The sequence below is a fragment of the Heterocephalus glaber genome, unplaced genomic scaffold (genome assembly GCF_053883595.1).
Source record: "Heterocephalus glaber isolate CG9 unplaced genomic scaffold, H.glaber_assembly_v1.0 deba00000347, whole genome shotgun sequence".
NCBI classification, from domain to species: Eukaryota; Metazoa; Chordata; class Mammalia; order Rodentia; family Bathyergidae; genus Heterocephalus; species Heterocephalus glaber.
This window is the reverse complement of record NW_028258143.1, coordinates 23539153-23560488: the sequence shown is the minus strand read 5'-3', so window position 1 is coordinate 23560488 and position 21336 is coordinate 23539153. Positions and strand designations below refer to the sequence as shown.

Below are 21336 nucleotides of genomic sequence, written 5' to 3'. Positions count from 1 at the left end.
GCGAAATAGGAAGAAATTTTTCAAAATTATACAGACTGTGAGATATTTCATCAATACTTAAAATGTTTTATGCAAAAAAAGATAATATTATCAGGAAATGAACTGAGAGATAGATTAGCAAATGAAAATATATTATTTTAAGATCATGATATGCAGTGTATTTACCATGGTTATTCTCTAATAATTTTTGGAATGAAAAACTATTTTTTCATAGAATGGCTTTTATATTTTCTTTATTAATATCTACTTGTACTACATTAAAATAAACAATTTTTTTAAAAGAATGCATCTCTCCCAAATTAAAACCATAAAAATTTAAAAATTAAATTAAATTGTAAACACTTTAAATGTTATTTAAATAATGAAAAGTAAGTTTAAAATGCAATAAAATTTCAAAATACCAGAAGACATCAATTAAGCTACATGCTAATTTGCAGTGTGGAAGGCTTTCTGACACCCCAACATGGAGTATGAAACCAGGCAGCCTCATTAAAATGCAACATAGCAATAAGCGTCATTTAAAATGCCCATTTCCTATGATCCCAAAATCCTGCTTCTAATAAATTAGCCTACATCTGTAATACACTAAGTGAAAGAAAAGAAGTACAAGGATGTTAAATGCAACATTATTGACAGCAAAAATTTATATTAAACAATGGAGTATTAGGAGGAGGTTAAAAAGAATTCAATCAATATAGATAGGAAATGGATGTGAGAGGACTGGCAATATTCTGTCTCTTGATCTGGATGGTAATGACATGGCTATGCTGACTAAAGTTCATCGTATCATATCACATCATATTGCCAGGGTCAGCACACAGTTCTTAATGGGCCAGATAGTAAATATTTCAAGTTGTGAGCCATATCGTCTCTCTCGCTGTAACTAGTTAACCCTGGCATTATAGAGGGAAAGAAAGTAGTCATAAAAAACACATGAATAAATGGATATGTTTGTGTTCCAATAAATATTCATTAAAATAGGTAATGGGTCTGAACCATAATCTGTCAACCCCTTACATAGCACACAGAATATGCACAGTTAGACTTCTATAGTCTCAGATTCCACATCCACCAATTTAAACAAAAAATATCTCTGTATTGAACAGGTACAGAATTTTTATTGTTATAATTCCTTAAGTAATATAAGGTAACAACTATTTACATAGAGTATAAGTACTCAGAGACAATTAAAGTATACAGGGGCATATAGACAAATCCTATACCTAAATATACAGTCTATAAAGTACTTGAACATCTTTGGATTTTGGTATCTGCAGGGGTCCTGGAGAAAGTGCCCCATGGACACAGAAGGATGACTATATAATGTACACTATATGCTTATATAATATTTTTCCGAAAGCATGAAGACAACTATATTTGTGCATAGGTTTTTAAAAATGAGGATCAGAACATGTTTTTTCTGTGTTCTTAATTTTGTCCTCCAAGAGCACATGTAGTATGTATCTTTGTTTGTGCACAAGCAATCCACATCTGGAAGTGTTTGTAAGTGCCCACTGAGCATTCTTGAAGAGGGGCTAAATTTTTACAGAGCATGTGCTGGATTTATTTTCATGTATAATTTTTTTAAGTTTTAGAATGAAGTGGAATCATTGTATAATCTTTGATTATTTGATCTTATGTATAGACTGGCCCACTCAAAATTTAATTTTCTAAAACTGATCATTCCTTTTTTGTCCTGTGAAAATGAGAAGAAAACAACAATCGAGAAATACAGCATCTCTCATACATGTGTGCAAACTCCTCCACCAAGTAACAGGGAACAAAAACACTTTGAAAATAGGTTGCAAATAGCCCTTTGTTTCCCGAACTTACTTTCTCCTTTATTTTCTACAGAAAATTAAAAAGTCATTATCTCTAAAGAAAAAAAAACCAATGCCATTTTTCCAACTAATGTTTGGTATTTTCATCGGGAGGTGTGAAAAAGAAGGAGGAGGAAGAGGAGGGGGATAAAATAAAAACAGAAATACAGTGTCCATTAGTAGCTAATTTTTACTAAATCCATAAGGACGATTATATGTTTTGTGAGGTTATAGCCTTCAATTTCAAAGTTATCAGGGTAAATCTCATTATCTCTTCCATCACTGACATAATAATCTTCAATTAAACATTCCGGTTGTCACCACAGATGGAAATGTCTTTGCAGTCTTACTAGCCCCTTCGGCATCAGAAGGTCCTGAAAGCTCATTGAAGAAAAGGTCTGGGCAGAGGCAGAGGCTGGGTAAAGAAACAGACTTAAATTTAAGATGCATGGCTCTAATATGAAAAGTAAGAGGACTGAAACCTAGCAATAGTTTAGGGGCTGGGATTTTCCTAGTGAATGGCTAATACAAAGCTTAATGGAAGATGGAGGGCAATAAAATCACCTGTGATAGGTAGAAGAATGGTGCACACAAAGGTCAATATCAGAAATGCATATTCCCATGACAGCAGAAAGCAGAGCCAAGGTCTCACAATAATAAACAAGGCCATGTGTTCATCTTTACAAATTTGTAATCTCTCTCTATATATATTTTTTCCAGGGCATTCTTTACATTTCCCAGGGATTCACTGAAAATTCTAGATAATTAAAGCATGGTAACAGAGCCAATTCATTCTAAAATTTAAAAATGTTAGTGAGATTTTTATCTATTGCACAGGGCTCCCTCCTCCCTTTCTAATTTATCTCCTGGGCCCCTCATGTCATAAAACGTTTGTTACACTCCAAGGTGTTGTAGTTCTTTACTAGGTTTAGTGGGAGGATATTAAATATATAGTTATTTACCATGGAGATTTAATTGGAGATATCCACAAAACATTTTCTCCAGTGAGAACTCATCTTTTCATCTTTAACTTTAATGAGAATACATCGTCTGAACTCATGGGGGATAGAAACACACAGGTGGTACTGATGATTCTGGCAAAATCACGGAAATCAAGGACACTAGCAAGACATTGGCCATCTTGGGCCTTGCTGTTCATCCATTCTCTGCAGAAAGAGCCCATCCTGGATTTCAGCCTTGGCTCACTGAAGTGGAGGTTTTATGCTTCTAATCAATCAGTTCTTAGATCATCTGATCATTGCCAAAGCAATCTTCATTTTTATGATCTGATAAAACATCCAAATTTGTCATATTAAAGACATTGGATATGGGGTGTCTTAAGTACATGTGTCATTTTTCAGTTTGTGTGGAATTACAAAGGGTTAAGCTTAAGAATTGGACACTTCTTTCACTGACCAATTGTCTCCTGAAATGTTTCCAAGATGCAAAGATTGTCTTACATTATCAGAGCAGTCTCTTCTAATTTTGTATTATTTTCCAAATCTCTTTAATGCAGACTAATAACACTACATAATGATCGTTTATTGAGCATTTCCTATCCCTATATACTTGTATGAGTTTTACTTAATTATAGGGCAACCTTATGAAACACATGCCATGATTAGCCTATTTTCTTAGATGAAGCCCTGCAGGCAGAGAGGCAAGCTACTTGCACATAGAAGCAGAGGGGTTTTGAAGCTAGTCAGCTAGATGCTTTGTCATCTCTGTCCTAACCAGGTCTAAGAAATATATTTTCAAACACATGTGGATAAAATCTGATTATTCTTGTTATTTGTTGTGGAGAGTCTTCATTTATTGGTAAGTATCATTTAAGTGATCAAATCAATAGCACATAAATGATCTCAAATAGGAATCATATGCAATTTTAACTTTTCCCTGCAATTGAGTTAATGCTATGTATTTATCAGGGAGATACTTTCTTAATTATTATAACTACAATGTATTGATTGCTCACTATGTCCCCTTCTTTCCTGCATTATCTCTAACCACAAGGGGCTCATGTTTCTTTAACAAATTAGGAAAATGCAGCTCAGAGAAGGTACATGATTCATCTCCCGTTCTAAAGAAGATGAACACTGAGGGAGCCCTGGCCAACTTCAAAGCCTGTTCTCATTCTACCACCCATGCAGCCTCCTCTTCATAAACAAATCATCCCCTTTCCATTCCAAGATTTGGCACCAACTCTTCATTACAGAAGTCTGTTGTCATGAAAGTGTCCCAGTATTCCTCTTTAGTTATAAAATAGTCCCATGGCCACCATAATCTACAAGAAATACCATATAACATAAGGGTAAATGCACAGACAATGACACTCAGGGCCATAATGAACAAAGGTCAATGCCAATGTTCAAGCTGACTTAGCTGCTTTCCCATCTCCAGTTCCTGAGACCCCCAAGACAGCACAGATTGGTGGGACTGGGCCAAGGTGAAGGGATCACCAGAGATTTCCTTGAACAACTTTATATGTGAAATAGGAAGAAAAGGGGCAAAGGGGAAGGAAGTAGGAGGGCTAGGGGAAAGGATAGAAGGGAATGGGATTAATATGAGAAAATGGAAAAATAGGAACAAAAGCTTTGTAAATAGGGAGGAATGGAGGGGTTAAAGGGAGGGCTGGGCAAGGGTGAAAAATAAGAACCAAGAGAGACTATGTAAAGGTGCAAATTTCCAATGATGAATGTCATTATATTGTATACCCAAAATGTACCATTGATTAGAATGAATAATCAATAATGCAAAATAGGAAGAAAAGGTCCAAAGGGGTAGGGGTAGTGGGAGGGGCAGGGAAAAGGAAAGAAGGGAAAGGAAAAATGCTGAGAAATGGAAAAAATGGAAATAAAGTCTTTGTAAATAGGGAAGGGTGGAGGGGGTGAAGGGAGGGCTAGGGATGGGGAAAAAGTAAGAACCAAGATGCATTATGTAAAGGTACAATTCCCAATTAGAAATGTAATTGTGTTGTATACCTACAATGTACCAATAAAAGAATTTAATAAAAAATAAGAAAGAAAAAGAAAAACTATGAAATATTGATTAGAGAAATTAAAGAAAGCCTAAATAATGGAGTCACACATTTTGTTCATTTGTCAGAAAGCTCAGTATTATTAAGATATCAATTCTTTCCCAATTGATCTATAAATTCAAGGCAATTGCAATAAAATTACCAACAAGATTTTTTTTTAGAAACTGAAAACAAAAAAAGAAACCATCTTTTGCTATTTTCATGGGTAAGATAATTATCACCTAACCCCAGATGATAAGCATCTATCCTGAAGGAACTGATTAATATGTTTACAGAAATAAGATATTGGTTTTTTTGCAGAGCAAAGGAGATCTCTGTTGTGGTGCTTAAAAACTCACCAGATATTTAAAACTATAGTACCATTTGTTCTCCTGATGGAAAGGATTCATAGCTGTTCTGCCACGTTCTACTTGGACTCATTTAGATTCAACACTGCAAGAGTTCACAGCCCAAAAGGAACTGCTGAACTCCTTATTTTGAAAGTCTTTGCTCAGGGCACCAGCTAAGTTCTCTGTAAACTCTTGTTCATTATTTACAACAGAATTTTAACTGGAGAAAAAATAACGTGCAGAGTATAGAGTGCTAAGCCATGCTATACTATAATACATTCCATTTTTACATGGAAACTCCTCAATTGGAGTTATATTCCACATTGCATTACTCTGCTCCCACCAATTAGGACTCATGAGTTGGGAAGTACAGACAGTATGTTGTAGTTTATATTTCAATGAGATCAATCACTCCATGAATTAACACTCAAGATTATGGAACCATGAGACAGTTTCATATATGCATGGAGAATTTGGTATTGAATCTCCATCTGATATTATCATATGACTGAAAACAAGGTCTCAGTGATCTCCACAGAAATTAACCTTTTCTCATAACCACTTATGTTAGCAGGATCAATAATCATCTACGTGACCTTTTACGGCTAATTAAATCCGTAATTCTGGTCTTAGAGCTGATGATCTCCTGAAACTCCTTTTAACCTGAAGACTGTTGTATTTTATGACACAGCTATTCCTTGGACAAGCAGGAAGTGCACCTCAAACTTGGACATAGGAAAAAGTGGTTAACATGAGAGAGAGAGGAGGATGAAACCAAAGGAAATTAAGAGAGGGGTCGGAGTAGTAAGGGAGAAGTGCAGTGACAGTCACTTAAATGTAATAAAGCCTATATTCATTTCATATCGGTGCCAAAATGTGCTATTGCTCCTTATCTATTCCTTCCTAGACTTGTTTTCTAAGAGTTATCTAATAAATAAATTTGATTTAAGACCAGTTAAAGCAAAATAAAATAAAACCTAACCAAAAAAATTCAATTGAGATTTTGGCAATTTGTATGTCCAACTCCCAACTTACGTTTTGTTTGGCTTCTTAAATTGAAGGACCTGTACTGGTGCTGTCAGACATGAGCAGAATGAAGCCTTATCGATTATGTACAAACAATGAGTATTTGCAGACTTTTACCTCTTCCAAAAAAGAAAACTCCGGAAGCCTTTTGCTGTTCTTCTGATATTGTCTTAGAAGAGTTTTAAGAAGCAGATCAATTATGTAATCACCAAAAGATTCCACTATTTGCAATACAGTTAAACATTATTGTATAAGGGATATATGGGCTACATACAACTAGCAAGCCTGTGGGGACTCTGTCCAATATATAAAAAGGTTGACAATGGTGCATAACAAATGGCCTACCATTATGACTGTCTTGATGTTTACTGTAATGGAATAAACCATGATGAATCCTTTCGGTTCTCATGCACAATTTCACAGCATTTCCATTGTGATTTACCAGGAAATAATGCACAACATTTTTACAACTCTGCCACCTTGCAGAGAGGAGCCAGAGGAGAAGGATTTTAATGGGATAATAGTTTTGCTGTTGATCCTGAGAGCACACCCACTTGTATATTTCACCCTGCACGTGAAGTCTCCCCTCTTCTGTGTTTGCCATGACATTTACATTGTATTGGCTTAATCTGCTTTCTAATTCTCCTCACCCAAAGAAATTATTCTTCAATTCTATGTTCCTCTTGCTATTGAGCAGTCTTATATTCTAACCATAAGCCTGGATTGAGCTCTGAAAATTGCTGTTGATAGGGTGTGGCTTTTACAAAGGAGAAGAAAGAACTTCCATGCCAGTGGAAGCTGAGGAGCCATGTTCACTGAGCACTTACCATGCACTACACAGTACCAGAAGCACTATAGGAGTTCTATCCTGCACACCCCTGCTCAGGATTAATGCATGTAATCCTTACAAAAACTACACCCAAATATAGATATTATTATCAGCTTTCATTAGTGGAAGAAACAGGGATTTAGAGATAACAGACCCATACAATACACCACCGTGCCTCCCTGAGGGATTAGAGAAAATAATTCATAATGCATACACAATATACATCATATATATGGAAGCAGAGAATTAGGGCAATGTACTGTTAATTGACAAATGTGTTTATGAGTAAGAAATCACTGTAGTGAGTTATCTTAGGAAGCCAGTCTGGGTATGAAAACACAGTTATGTACCACATAATATTTCAGTCAAGACCAGAGCTTATGTGCTACAGTGGTCCCACAAGGTTACACTGCCTAGAAACATGGTAGCTGTCTTAGTTTAGGTAAGTACTCTATGTAATGTTCCCACAATGACAAAATTGTCTAGCATAATTCTCAGGATGTGCTCCATCATTAAGCAACATATAACTGTATATAAAGAATTTTACTGCATCTCAATTTTCTTGGCCATATTTTAAATCATCAATAGTCTAGCTTCCCTTAGACAAGCCCTACCTTTTTTGGAATCTGAAACAATGTGGCTAAAATAAGTGAAAATTCAAATGTTTCACTCTGTCTTGTTTTACAAAGCAGAGAGAATTTCAGGGTTAGAAATTTTTTAAGTTTTGGCAAAATCTTCATTTAAGGTGAGGAAATTGATATCTAGAGAGTAAAATGAGTTTGTCCATTTTTAGCTACAAAACAGAAGGAAGATATCAGGTTAAGTCACTATACTATAATGAAAAGTTCCCAGTTCCTTAGCCAACTAACTGTTATTTAACAGACTTAAAAACCAAAAGGACATTAAGTCCAGTGATACAAGTGGTGAATTTGCCCTTCATTTAATCAATCACATTCTGCAAGAAATGTGACTGCTTGGATGCAGCCACATCTTTCCTTGTGAATTCTCCTTCGCCTGTCCTCAGTCAGGCACTTTGGTGCTTTGTTGGTTCATGTTCTCCCCTGGGATGGTATAATGATACAAAACAGACACAACCAGTTCATTTCAACAGTAGGAATTTATTAGCCTTCCAGTCTGTATTAGGTTCTCAAGCCTAGATTGTGAGGAATCACATTCCCTAATGAAGAAAGAGATATGAAAAGAGCTAAGTAATTAGATGACTGCAATACTTTTGTTCCGTTGATTCAGTAATGATTTATTGGACCACAGCTATGTGCCAAGATGGCACTAAATGATAAACAAAAGTAAATGGAGTTTACACCCTACTGTGGAGGTAAAGATTAATCAGATCATCAAAAATAAGTAGAAAATTTCAATCAGGACAAGTGATAGGAAACATGGATCATGAAAACAAGCCACAGAAGGAAAGGACCAAAGCTAGGAAGGCTCTCAAAGTGATTGCTACTTATTTTTGTACACTATAGTCTGTTATAGATCAAAATTTTAAAGTTGGTAAGAAAACTGTCACAAGAAGAACACTGGGGAGGGTTGGAGGAAAAAATCCATTGGATATAGAGAAAGTCCAAGCTGAGTCTGTGCACAGCATACCTGCCTGGAGCCCATGACCTGGAGTAAATGTACAGCCAGATGGACTGCATCCCTCTGCACACATTCTGATGTAAAGTCATAACTTACACCTCAGTTTTATCTTTGCTTACTTTATCAAAATTTACTTTAAGTTCTATAATCATTTACTATAGAAATAAATTGTGCAACCTATAAAACTTCAATATACGGACTTTAACAATTTGAAAGTAGAATTTGTATAAGTGCCTGGAAGTAAAATTCTCTCAATCACTTCTTCCCTTGAAAACATACAAGGTAACTCTTGAATAAAAGGACTCTAATGTGAAATAGTAACTTTTTCAAAACAACACTTCCTGAAGCAATACATTCTAACCTTAGCACAAAAGGAAAATTTGGAAGAACAAACACTAAACAAACTTCTACTAATCATGGCTTTTCCCCAGGGCCAGATGGCCAGTTCCATCATGTCCCTCAGACAGCAGGAGCTCTTGGGGATTTTCTGTGGGAGATAGGAGGGGAAATGAACAAACTTCCACCTCCTCAATTATCCAACAATTGTTTATTAGTTGCCTGTCATTTTTAAGCCAATGCACCAGGAAAAGATTCTTACTTGAAAGTTAAACTAATGCAACTCTGAAAATATTCATTTCACTCTTGTACTAAATCAAACAAACCTTTTCTTCCCTCCTTTGCTGAGAATTTCCTTCTCCCTCACACCCATATGTACATAATTCTTAATTAGTGAGATTGACCTTTATTCTTTATTGCTAAGAAGTATGAAAATAAGTAAGGGCCATGCAACTGAGAACAAACACAATCTGTTTATTCAGAGATTGTTATAGCAAAATAGTTGGCCACCATCCCTTGAGAAGTTTGGCAGACAGTCAAAGCTAGAAAGGGATGAAGGGAAGCTTTATGGCTTGAAAAAAAGAAAGGCTTCAAATACATGTAGACAGCAAGTTGTTGCCATAAATGAATGGAGGCACACTAACCAGAAGTGGTGCATCTTATGTGATGGCTGGGGAGGAAGTATGTCTTTCTCTGGTTGGTTCTGTGCTGGAAGCAAATCAGGGTGACAGAAGCTGTCCATCTTTGAACAAGCCCAGAACTTGCTAGGCCCATACTGCAGATGCTGCAGTTTGGCCTCCTGGACTGATTTCTGCAGATGTGGGTCTGAGCTTATTGGTATATATGACCTGATTGTTGTTCACTTGTTTATTGATCGACCTATCTATGGCAAAACTTTCCCCTATTTTGAGAGGATTAGAGGTCCCAACCTTCCCCATTTGTGAATGTACAGTTGTCTCCTTACTCAATTGTACTGTGATATCCTCTTGATCTTTCCATTGTGTTATCATAATGATCATCTGACAGGGGAATGCCTGCGTTGGAGATTCCAGATAGAATGTAACAGACCAGCATGATGACCATGTGACTAAAATGAGCATGCTTAATAATCCCTAAGCGATGCTTCAGAATCAGCAAATACAATGATTCAACCCAGATTAAAAAATCTCATGTAGGCCATAAAGATTGAATTTAGAGAGCCAAATAGCTTTTCCTCAAATAAATGCATAGTATCTTCCACACTATTTCACTGATAAGCAAGGCATTCTAATAAAAACGCCTAGAGACATGTAGTTATCTATCGCTGCTCTTGCCAGTAAACTGACACTAATCTGTATGTCCTCCATCTAGGGCAGATTTGGTATCATTAATAACATTGCAAGAGTTAATGTTCATTGGGAACACTGCCTTCATTACTCACATAAACAAGTAGCAAGTATAGTGCTTTAAGTAGTCAAGGGTAGCTTCAGTTTGAAGGCCACATATGGCAAAATTTCTAGCTTTGGTGATTCTGTTAGTTTTTTATTGCTTTTTTTCAATACAGGTTGAGTATTTCTTATCTGAAATGCTTGGCACCAAAAATGCTTCAGATTTTGGTATTTTTCAGATTTTTGGAATATTTGCAAATTAATTGACTAATCATTCCTTATCTGAAATCTGAAATGTATCAAAAAGTTTTGGATTGTGGAGCATTTCTTTTTTGTTTGTTTTTAATTTTATTTGTACATTTTAGGTATACAATATAAGGACAGTCCTCATTGGAAATTTGTACCTTTATGTAATATATCTTGGTTCTTATTTTTTCCCCATTCCCCTGCCCTCCTTTAAACCCCTCAACCCCTCTCTATTTACAAAGACTTTGTTTCTATTTCTTCATTTTCTCATATTAATTCCATTACCTTCTTGCTTTTAAACAAGACTGGAGAAAATCAAAATCAAAGGATTTATTTTAGTTAATGATTTCAGAGGTTTCAGTACATGGCTGCTATAACCAATGGTTCTTGGGGCTATAGTGAGGCAGAACATCATGGCAGAATCATGTGGCAGAGGAAAGCTGCTCACATCCTGGTGGTCAGGAAGCAGTGAGCGAAAGGAAGGGTCCAGGGACAAAATATCCCCTTCAAATGCTCCAGTGATCTACTTCCTCCAACAAGGCCCCACATCCAAAGTTACTATGAACTCCCATTAGCAACACCACCTTCAGACCAAGGCTTAAACCTGTCAAACTTTGAGAGCCTTTCCAGATCCAAACTATAACAATAACACATAGGAATAGGGCCTCCATGTACACACAAGTCTTATAATACTATTTCTAAAATGTGTGAAGGATTAATCTGAAGCAAATAGGACCAGAGGACCAGATATCCTGCTATAAATGGAGTAGCATTCAGTAGAGTGTGAGAAGATCAGGCAAAGAGTGTTGTTCATACATGAGATGGGAAACAGAGTCTAAAATTAGCTGGATTACATTTAGATCTTTATTAGTTCTTCCCAATTGTCAGCATTTTATCCACTACCCTTCAAAAATTGTAGAATTTAAATTTGGTATTATGTACCATTAGCTCAATAGTATGTAATAGTTAATTATGTTACTAGAAGAGGAGGACACCATCAAAATCACATGTTGATTTGTTTAGGATTAAGTACCTATGAAGGTGCAAGTAGAAGTGCTATGGGCTATGATTCCATACGGCCTTGCTCAATGAAACCAGAATTGTCCAGAGATTTTCTTCATAGGGCTCTGGTAATAGATAGCATACACAGGAGCCAGGAAGACTGAGAGTAGTGGCTGCTGTTTGGAAGTCTAGGATTAGAGTTACAATGAGTAGGTTTGGACCTAATGGTTATAATAAAGAGGAAAGAAAAGTTTAAAAGGGATAACATGGATCAACAATAACCAGGTGCATAGAGAAAATGAGACTGAGCTGATTAGAAGGAACCAGATGAAACTCAAAACAGGAATTAGGCAGAGGTCTTAGTCCAAATTTTGGGCTGATTTCTGCTGTCTGAGATCATATATTTGTTCTAAAGATCTTGGGTCAGCTGTCTACTTCTGAAGATAAGCTAATTCTAGGGGATTTCTAAGAACACAGTTTGGAGCCATAATTGAAATAATCTTCAAATTGTGTGGAATCCTAGATTGATTTTTTAGTTGTTTAACTAAGGTTTGATCTAGCCAAGAATTGACTCCCTGAAGTTTTGCTACCATATTTGTGACTAACGTACATGAGATGATCCAGTGTCAGTTCATTTGTGCTGCTAACACACAATACTATAGACCACATAATTAATAAACAATAGATATTCATTTCTCAGAGTTCTGGAGGCTTGGATATTCAAGATCAAGGAACCAGAAAGTCTAGTGTCTGGTGAAAGTCACTCCTTCCAAGATGGTACTTTGTTATCGTGTCCTCTGAAGGGGTCAAAGACAGTGTGCTCACAGGGAAAAAGTGGTAGAGGGCCAAAAAGAGAACCTAAGCTAATTTCTCCAGCCCCTGTTAAGGGCATAATCCATTCATGGGAGCAAAATTCTCATAATGTAATCATTTCCCAAAAGATCCCCCCGTTAGTGTCACTGCAGTGGGGATCAAGTTTCAACATGAATCTTAGAGGGGACATATATTCAAACCATAGCAGGCTCCTTGTCACATAGTTTAACAACTTTTTCTTTTCCAATAAGTCTTCCAATAATCTCCTAGTTGTTGAAAACCATGAAGCAGCTCTTTAGGAATGGTTTTTAGGAAGTCAGACTTACCTATCGATGATAGCCTGGATATAGTATTCCAGTTCCCTGCAATATTCTGCTGCCTCAGTATGCAGCATTAGAGGTAACCAATGAACTGAAATTAGGGACTTTAAAACCATTAGGGTTATTTCAAGATAACTTTGGGCAAGGGAACTCAAGAGATTCAGAATATTTTGATAATTTTATTCAAAATATATTTTCCTTTGACAGTCATTTCTGAAGACCATGCCTGGTCACAGCAGTGTACTGGTAGTTTTTTTTTAAATTAATTTTATTGGTACATTTTAGATATACAATATAATGACATTCATCATTGGAAATTTGTACCTTATGTAATCTATCTTGGTTCTTATTTTTTCCCCATTCCCCTGCCCTCCCTTCAACCCCTCCCTATTTACAAAGACTTTGTCATTTTCTCATATTAATTCCATTTTTTCATTTTCTCATATTAATCCCATTCCCTTCTTTCCTTTCCCCTACCCCTCCCACTTCCCCTTCCCTTTTGCACCTTTTCTCCCTACTTCACATTATCTATTATACCCTTTAGTCCTTATTTACACTTTCAGTTTCTCACATCAGAAAAACTATTCAATATTTATGCATGTGTGTCTTATTTACTTCAATTAAGAGTATCGCCTCAATATATTGCCTCCATTTAGCTATAGATGTCTCTAATTCCTCTTTCTTCATAGCTGAGTAGTACTCCATTTTATTTTAAAAAAAACAGACACATTTTCTCTATCTGTCTCCAGTTGATGGACAATTGAGCTATTTCCAAGTTTTAGCTATCACAAATTGAGCTGCTATGAACATGGGTGTACATATATTGCTGTGGTATGATTATGATTCAGTTACTTCTTTTGGGAAGAAATCTAGCAGGGGAATAGCTGGGTCAAATGGGACTTCCAATCCTAGTTCTTTGATGTATCTCCATACTGATTTCCACAGTGATTGCACCAGTCTACACACCCATCAACAATGAAGAAGGGTTCCTTTTCCCCAAAGCCCTGCCAGCATTTGTTATTGGTTGATTTCATGATAACAGCCATTCTTTCTGGAGTGAGGAGGCATTTCAGTGTTGTTTTCATCTGCATCTGTCAAATGACCAGTGATTTTGAATATTTTTTTATGTGTTTATTTGCTGCTTTTACTTCTTTGTCTGAGAAATGACTGTTCATTTCAGATGCCTATTTTTGGATTGGGTCTTTAAATTTGGGAGGCCAGATTTTTTAAATTCTTTATATATTCTGGATAGTAGACCTTTGTCTGAGGACCAGCTGGTGAAAATATTTTCCCAATTGTGGATTGTCTCTTCATACTGTTGGTGGTTTCTCTTACTGTGCAGAAGATTTTAAGGAGAAGAGATCCCACTTGTAGATTGTTTGTATTACTTCACTGACAACTGAGGTTTTGTTCATAAAAACTTTTCCTACTCCACTGTGTACAAGAGTTCTACCTAACCACTCTTCCAGCTGGTTTAGTGTTTCTGTTTTAAAATTTAGATCTTTAATCCATTTCAATTTTAGGTTAGTGCATGGTAGGAGATATAGGTCTAGTATTAATCTTTGGCAAGACAAAACCCAATTTTCCTAGCACGGTTTATTAAAGAGGCTATCTTTCCTCCAGTGGGGGTGGTTGGCTCCTTTGTCGAAGATGAGGTGGCTGAGTGTGTCTGGAGTTGTTTCTGCATCTTGTAATCTGTTCCACTGGTCCTCAGGTCTGTTTCTTTGCCAGTACCATGCTGTTTTTATCACAATAGCTTTGCAGTATAGTTTCAAATTGGGGATTGTGATACTCCCTACCTTGTCTTTGGTGCCTACAATTGCTTTTGCTATCCTAGGTCTCTCCTTGTTCCAAATGAATTTTTGGATTGTTTTCTCAAGGACCATGAAGTATGCTACTGGGATTTCAATAGGGGTTGCATTGAATCTGTATATCAGTTTTTGGAAGTATGGCCATTTTCACTATTTTGATTCTTTCTACCCAGGAGTAGGGGATGTCTGTCCATTTTCTGATATCATCATCCATCTCTTTTTTTTCAGAGTGATATAGTTTTCAGAGTAGAGGTCTTAAATTTCTTTTGTTAGACTGATTCCTAGGTATTTCAATTTTTGGATACTATTGTGAAAGGAATGTTTTGCCCCATTTCTCTCTCAGTGAGTCTGTTGTTCATGTAAAGGAAAGTTATTGATTTTTGTGTGTTGACCTTGTATCCAGCTACTTTATTGAATTTGGTTATTAAGTTTAGAAGAATTTGGTGGAGTTCTTGTGGTCTTCTAATTAGAGTATCATGTCATCTGCAAATAATGACAATTTGACTTCTTCATTTCCTATCTGTATTATTTTATTTCTTTCTCTTGTCTAATTGCTGTGGCTAATGTTTCCAAAACTATATTGAACAGGAGTGGTGATACTGGATATCCTTTTCTTGTTCCTGATTTTAGTGTGAAGGGTTTCAGTTTTTGACCATTTAGTATGATATTGGCTGTTAGTTTTTCATAGATGGCTTTTATCAGATTGAGGTAGAGACTGTCTATTCTAATTTTTTGTAGAGTTTTTATCATGAATGCATGTTGAATTTTGTCAAATGCTTTTTCTGCATCTATTGAGATGATCATATGGTTTGGGGCCTTGGCTCTATTGATATAGCATATTACATTTATTTATTTCCATATGTTGAACCATCCCTGCATCCCTGGGATGAATCCCACTTGGTCAGGGTGTATGATTTTCTTGATGACCTTCTGCATTCTATTTGCCAGTATCTTATGTACGATTTTTGCATCTATATTCATTAGTGAGATTGGCCTATAGTTCTCTTTTTTGGTTGGGTCTTTCTGTGCTTTGGGGATCAAGGCGATGCTTCCTTCCAGGAATGAATTTGGGAGTATTGCTTCCCTTTCAATTTCATTGAAGAATTTAGACAGTAGTGGCAGTAGTTCCTCTCTAAATGTCTTGTAGAATTCAGCAGTGAAGCCATAAGAACTGAGGCTTTTACTACTTGGTAAGTTTTTAGTTACCTTTTCAATTTCATTGGTTGATATTGGGTTGTTTAGAACTTTTAGGTCTTCTTCGTTCAACTTTGGCAATTCATATGTATCTAGGAATCTGTCCATTTCTTCTGTGTTTTCCATCTTATTGGCATATAGGTTTCCAAAGTAGGTATTGATGATCCTCTGTATTTCTGCTGGGTCTGTTGTAATTTCACCCTTTTCATTCCTAATTGCATCAATTTAGGCCTTTTCTTTCCTTTTTTTGATAAGGTTGGCTAAGAGTTTGTCAATTTTGTTTATTCTTTAGAAGAACCAACTCTTGGCTTCATTGATTTTTTTTGTATCATTCTCTTAGTCTCCATTGCTCTGATCTTTATAATTTTCTGCTCTGATCTTTATAATTTCCTCCTTTGTATGAGTTTTGAGTTTGTCCTGTTCTTTTTCTAGAAGCATGAGGTTCAGCATCAGGTTGTTTAATTGGGCTTCCTCTGTTTTCCTAATATGAGTATTCATTGCTATTATTTTTCCTCATAAGGCTGTTTTCATTGTGTTCCATAGATTCTGATATGTTGTATTGTCATTGTCATTTAATTGTAGGAACCATCTGATTTCTTCTTTAATTTCCTCCATTGGTTATTTAGAAGTGTGTTGTTCAATTTACATATGTTTATCAAATTCTTGTGGTTTCTTTTGCTATTGATCTCCAATTTCATCAGACTATGGTCTAATAATATACAGGGGATAATTTGGAATCATTTGCACTTACTTAAACATGTTCTATCCGTGGGTATGTGGTCTATCTTGGAAAATGGCCCGTGTGCTGCTGAAAAGAATGTGTATTCTGATTTTATTGGGTGGAACATTCTGCAAACATCTGTTAAATTCATTTGTTCAAGACTTTGATTGAGTTCTAGTATTTCATTGTTTTATTTTTGTTTAGTTGATCTATCTATTTGTGACAGTGGGGAGTTGAGGTCCCCCTCTACTGTTGTATCAGTGGTTATTTGTTTTTTTCATTTCTGTTAGTATTTGTTTTATATAGTTGAGTGCATTAGTGTTTGGTGCATATACATTAATGATTGTCATCTCTTCCTCTTGGATTGATCCCTTAACAAGTATATAGTGTCCTTCTTTGTCTCTTAATCAGTGTTGGTTTGAATTCCACTTGATATGCAAAGAGCATAGCAACTCCTGCCTTTTTTTAGGTTCCTGTCACATGGGTTACTGTTTTCCACCCTTCAACTTTCAATCTATGAGTTTCTTTTTGAATTAAGTGTATTTTTTGTATGCAGCACATTGTTGGATCTGGCTTCTTGACCCATTCTACCAGTCTATTTCTTTTGATTGGTGAATTGAGACCGTTAATATTGATGGTTATAACTGATATGTATTGACCTATTCTTCTCATGACTTTTTCTTTTAATTGGATTCTCCCCTTTTGCATTTAATTTCTTATCATGACACATGGATTCTTTCTGCTGGGCTTCATGAAGTTCCTCAGGTGCTCTTTGTCATGAAAGTATCTTATTTCTCTATCAATTTTGAAAGATAGTTTTTCAGGGTACATCAATCTGGGTTGGAGGTTGGTTCCTCTAGGGCTTGATATGTCACTCCCAGCTCTTCTTGCCTTGAAGGTTTGTGTTGAGAAGTCTGCTGTGATTGTGATGGGCTTTCCTTTGTATGTGATTTGTTTATTTTCTCTCACTGCTTGTAGAATTTTATTCTTCTGTTGGTCTTCTGGAATCTTAACTATTATATGCCTATGTGTAGATTTTTTTTTTATCATGGCTAGTTGGAGTCCTATATGCTTCACTTATCTGTATGTCAAGTTCTTTTCCCCTACTTGGAAAGTTTTCTGCCATTACTTCTGTGAACCATTTTTTTAGGTCATCTCCACACTCTCTTATTTCTTCATTGACTCCAATCACTCTTATATTATTCTTCTTTGCATTGTCTAACTGGATTGATTTCTCATGGTCCCTTTCTATTTTTAGGCAATTTTTCTTTTCATGCTCACTAATTGTAATCCTATCTTTTATATCTGAAATTCTGTCCCCATATTTGCTCATTCTGCTGAGTAAACATTCAGTAGATTGTTTACTGCCCTGATAATCTGTTTGCATCTCCTGTATGGATTCCATTTATTTCCTATGTTGGAATTCCATCATGTTCCTCAGCTCCTCTATTTTTTTATCTGTATTTGCTCTAGATTTATTAACCATGTCTTTCACTGTGGGCACAATCTCTGCTTTTATCTGAGAAATTATTTCTGATTTCATTTTTTCCAGGTTCTCTTTTGTTGCCAGTTCAGGGAGACCAGGTGGTTGAGCATAGGTTGTTCCATCTCATTTCCCTTCAGGGTTGCTTTATGTGATCTGAATATCTGGTTTTGAGACTTGTTTATGTGTCTTCTCACTTCAACAGTTGCAGGCTGCTGTGCCTTTGCTGAGTCAACTTTTTGCTCACCCAGTGGTTCTCAGCTCTCAGCAAGCCACAGGGCTGCCTTTTCTCTGCTCACCACTGCACCAATTCCTGGGTTCAGAATAGTTGCCTTCTGGATCCCTGAGCTGACCTGTTGTCTGGGCAGACTTTTGCTGTGGCCTGTGTGCACTTGGGATTGTATCTAGGTATGCCTATGGTGAGGGTCTGCCCCCCTATGTAGCTGTTGTCTGGGAGGGCCTTTGCTGGGTGCAATGCACCCCAGTCCCTGGTGCCTGAGCAGGCTTCTGGCTAAGATCTTGTGCACTTACTGATGATATTGGGGAGAGCCACTAGCTGTTGCTTGTGCACCTGTGCAGCAGCTCTTTTCCTGGTGGACCCTTGGCTTGGGCCTGTGTGCCCAAGCCACTTGGGTTGGGGGGTGGCCCTGGCTGGATCTGCCTGCAGCACTGCTCTGGTCCATACCACTCATGTGCTGGTATTTTTTTTTTGTACTGGTAGTTTTCAGCAAAAGCTAGTGACATACAGAATTCCTTCATAATTCTTCCCATAAACTATGGGCTTTGGTCACTTGATATATAAAAGTCAATATTCAATATTCAATATCCCTCCTTTACACATTTTATAGGAGATTATATTTTTGGTGAGTGACTCATGACCTCAAAATATCTTTAACTTTTTAAGGTTTCTTCACAAACTTTGATTGAAGATAGTAACCAATTTGTCTATGAAGATGAGTTTCATGGAGAAACTTAGTTAATATCCATTAGAAATGATCTAGAACAGCTTCCTGGGGAGCACCAGAGGTATCAAAGAAAAGGATATAATCAGAGTGTTCTATCCTTCCATTTCAAAATCAGGAGATAGGTGCTGACATATTTTTGAATTCTTGAGGTTTAAGATCATAACCACATCTAGGCTCTTGTTTCTAATGCTCTGATAAAGCATTTTTCTAGCTCCTGTATTACCTCTCTATTCTTGGATCTCCCACTTTATAATAATATCCTAGTAGGATACCTAAAGCTCTCTAACTTCTCCCTTTGACAAGAGTTCCACAAGAAGCAAGAAAATTCTTTGTAACTAAATTATCCTAAAGTCATACACTACCCCAAAATTGTATCTGCTACTTACTTTAGTCCTTTGGCTAGTCAATGAGCCATACTACATGCAATAAATTCTGCCGTTTGAGTTGATTTTACCTCACATAATGGTCTATATTCTAAAGGAGAGTCTAAATTGGCAATTCTATGTCCTTTTTGATAACCTGCATTTTCACCTTTGGGAAATGATCTAGCAATCAATATTAAGTCAGTGGTCAATGGAAGTCTCAGACAAATCTTAATGAGATACAGGATGTCCCTAACTGAGGTAAGATAATCATGAGGTTCTCTTTCTGGCACAGGCAAGGAAGTAGCAGGATTTAGAATGTTACAGCAATAAGTGATAATGTGAATCAGGCATATTTAGATCTTTTACACCTTTAAAACTTAAGGTTAATATTACCTTTTTTAATCCAAGAGTGGTGATGGTGAACATTTTAGAGCTTTTAATTATACAAATAGCCCACTGTGGCAGGTGTGCCTTTGGTTCACCACCATTGCCCTAGGACATTGACTATAAAGGTATATTGCTATCCTCCTAAGGAGAGAACAAAAAGATACTGCCATGTTGTAGAAGCACACTGAAAAAGACAAAACAAAGATACACTGTAGGGAAGAAAGTTCCTTGAAATAAAACTGATGGCATTAATAATATGTCATCTAGGTTCTCATCTGCGCCATTGGGCTGGAGTGTTGCTTGCTGTGTGTGTGGTTTTTACCGCCAAGTGGTTCTGCTTGGTGCCATCCATGGAGGGTGTGCGCTGGACCTTTTCCTGTGGCACTTGGCTGCTGAGCTGAGCCAAATGGCTGCTGGTTGTGCGATTGATCCAGCCAGAAGAGAAGGAGTGCATTGGCCAGTTCATCTTTGCCTGGGATGCTAAGGTAGCCATGGCTGGTTGTCTCATGATAAGAAAATTAGTTGAGGAGAAATTGAATATCCCTTGGCATAATATTTGTCTGCAAAGAACTGCAAAAGGAAAACCAGTTCTTGCAAAGGACTCTTTGAACCCTTACCCCAATTTCAATCTTAACATCTCTCATTAAGGGGACTATACAGTCCTTGCTGCTGAACCTAAGTTACAAGTTGGAATTGATGCAATGAAGACTAGTTTTCCAGGTCGTGGTTCAATTCCAGAATTTTTTCATATTATGAAAAGAAAGTTTACCAACAAAGAATGGGAAACCATCAGAAGCTTTAAGGATGAGTGAACTCAACTGGATATGTTTTATAGGAATTGGGCACTGAAAGAAAGCTTCATTAAAGCCATTGGTGTTGGACTGGGATTTGAATTGCAATGGCTTGAATTTGATATCCCTCCATTAAACTTGGAAATAGGCCAGGTTTATAAAGAGGCCAGGTTTATAAAGGCCAGGTTTATTTGTTCCTGGATGGGGAAGAAGAAAAGAATGGGCATTTGAGGAAAGCAAAATAGATGAGCACCATTTTGTTGCAGTAGCTCTTAGGAAACCTGATGGATCTAGACATAAGGATGTTCCTTCCCAAGATGATTCTAAGCCATCCCAGAGGCAGTTTACTATTCTCACCTTCAATGATTTAATATCATCTGCTGTTCCCATGACACCTGAAGATCCTTCATTTTGGGGCTGTTTTTACTTTACAGAAGAAATTCTAATACAAAATGGTACAAAGTCATGATATGATGCACTAAGTAACAAAAAAAAGTGAAAACTGTTTGTAATCTACCATATTCATTGAAAAAATAAATACCTGATAGTATCAAATTTTATTTTAAAAAGCAGTTTTTTTAAGAAGCCAAAAATTTTACTATTATAAAATAAGACTTCTCTTTCCAGGTAGATCACTAGAGTATATGTTTCCCTCTTCCTGTCCAAACTTGGTTTGAATTAATAGAAACAGAAAGGGTGGCAGAATCTTCAACTGATAAAGGAAGATTGTAGAAAAGGCAAATATGCAAAAAGGAAATGTTTAAATCCTATCTCTCAGAAATCACTCCTCTTAAAACCTTGAGTATCTTTCCAGACCTTTTGTCTTGGCAAATGAATCCCTATTAACTTATTTTTTTCAGTGGGGACATGCTATTATGTAATTTTTTTAACTCCA

General features: G+C 36.6%; 1 pseudogene; it reads left to right on the top strand.

Annotated features, from left to right (window-relative positions):
* Positions 1 to 20944, top strand: part of LOC101700099 (L-aminoadipate-semialdehyde dehydrogenase-phosphopantetheinyl transferase-like) — a 172195-nt pseudogene extending 151251 nt beyond the window's left edge.
* Positions 20945 to 21336: the final 392 nt, after the last annotated feature.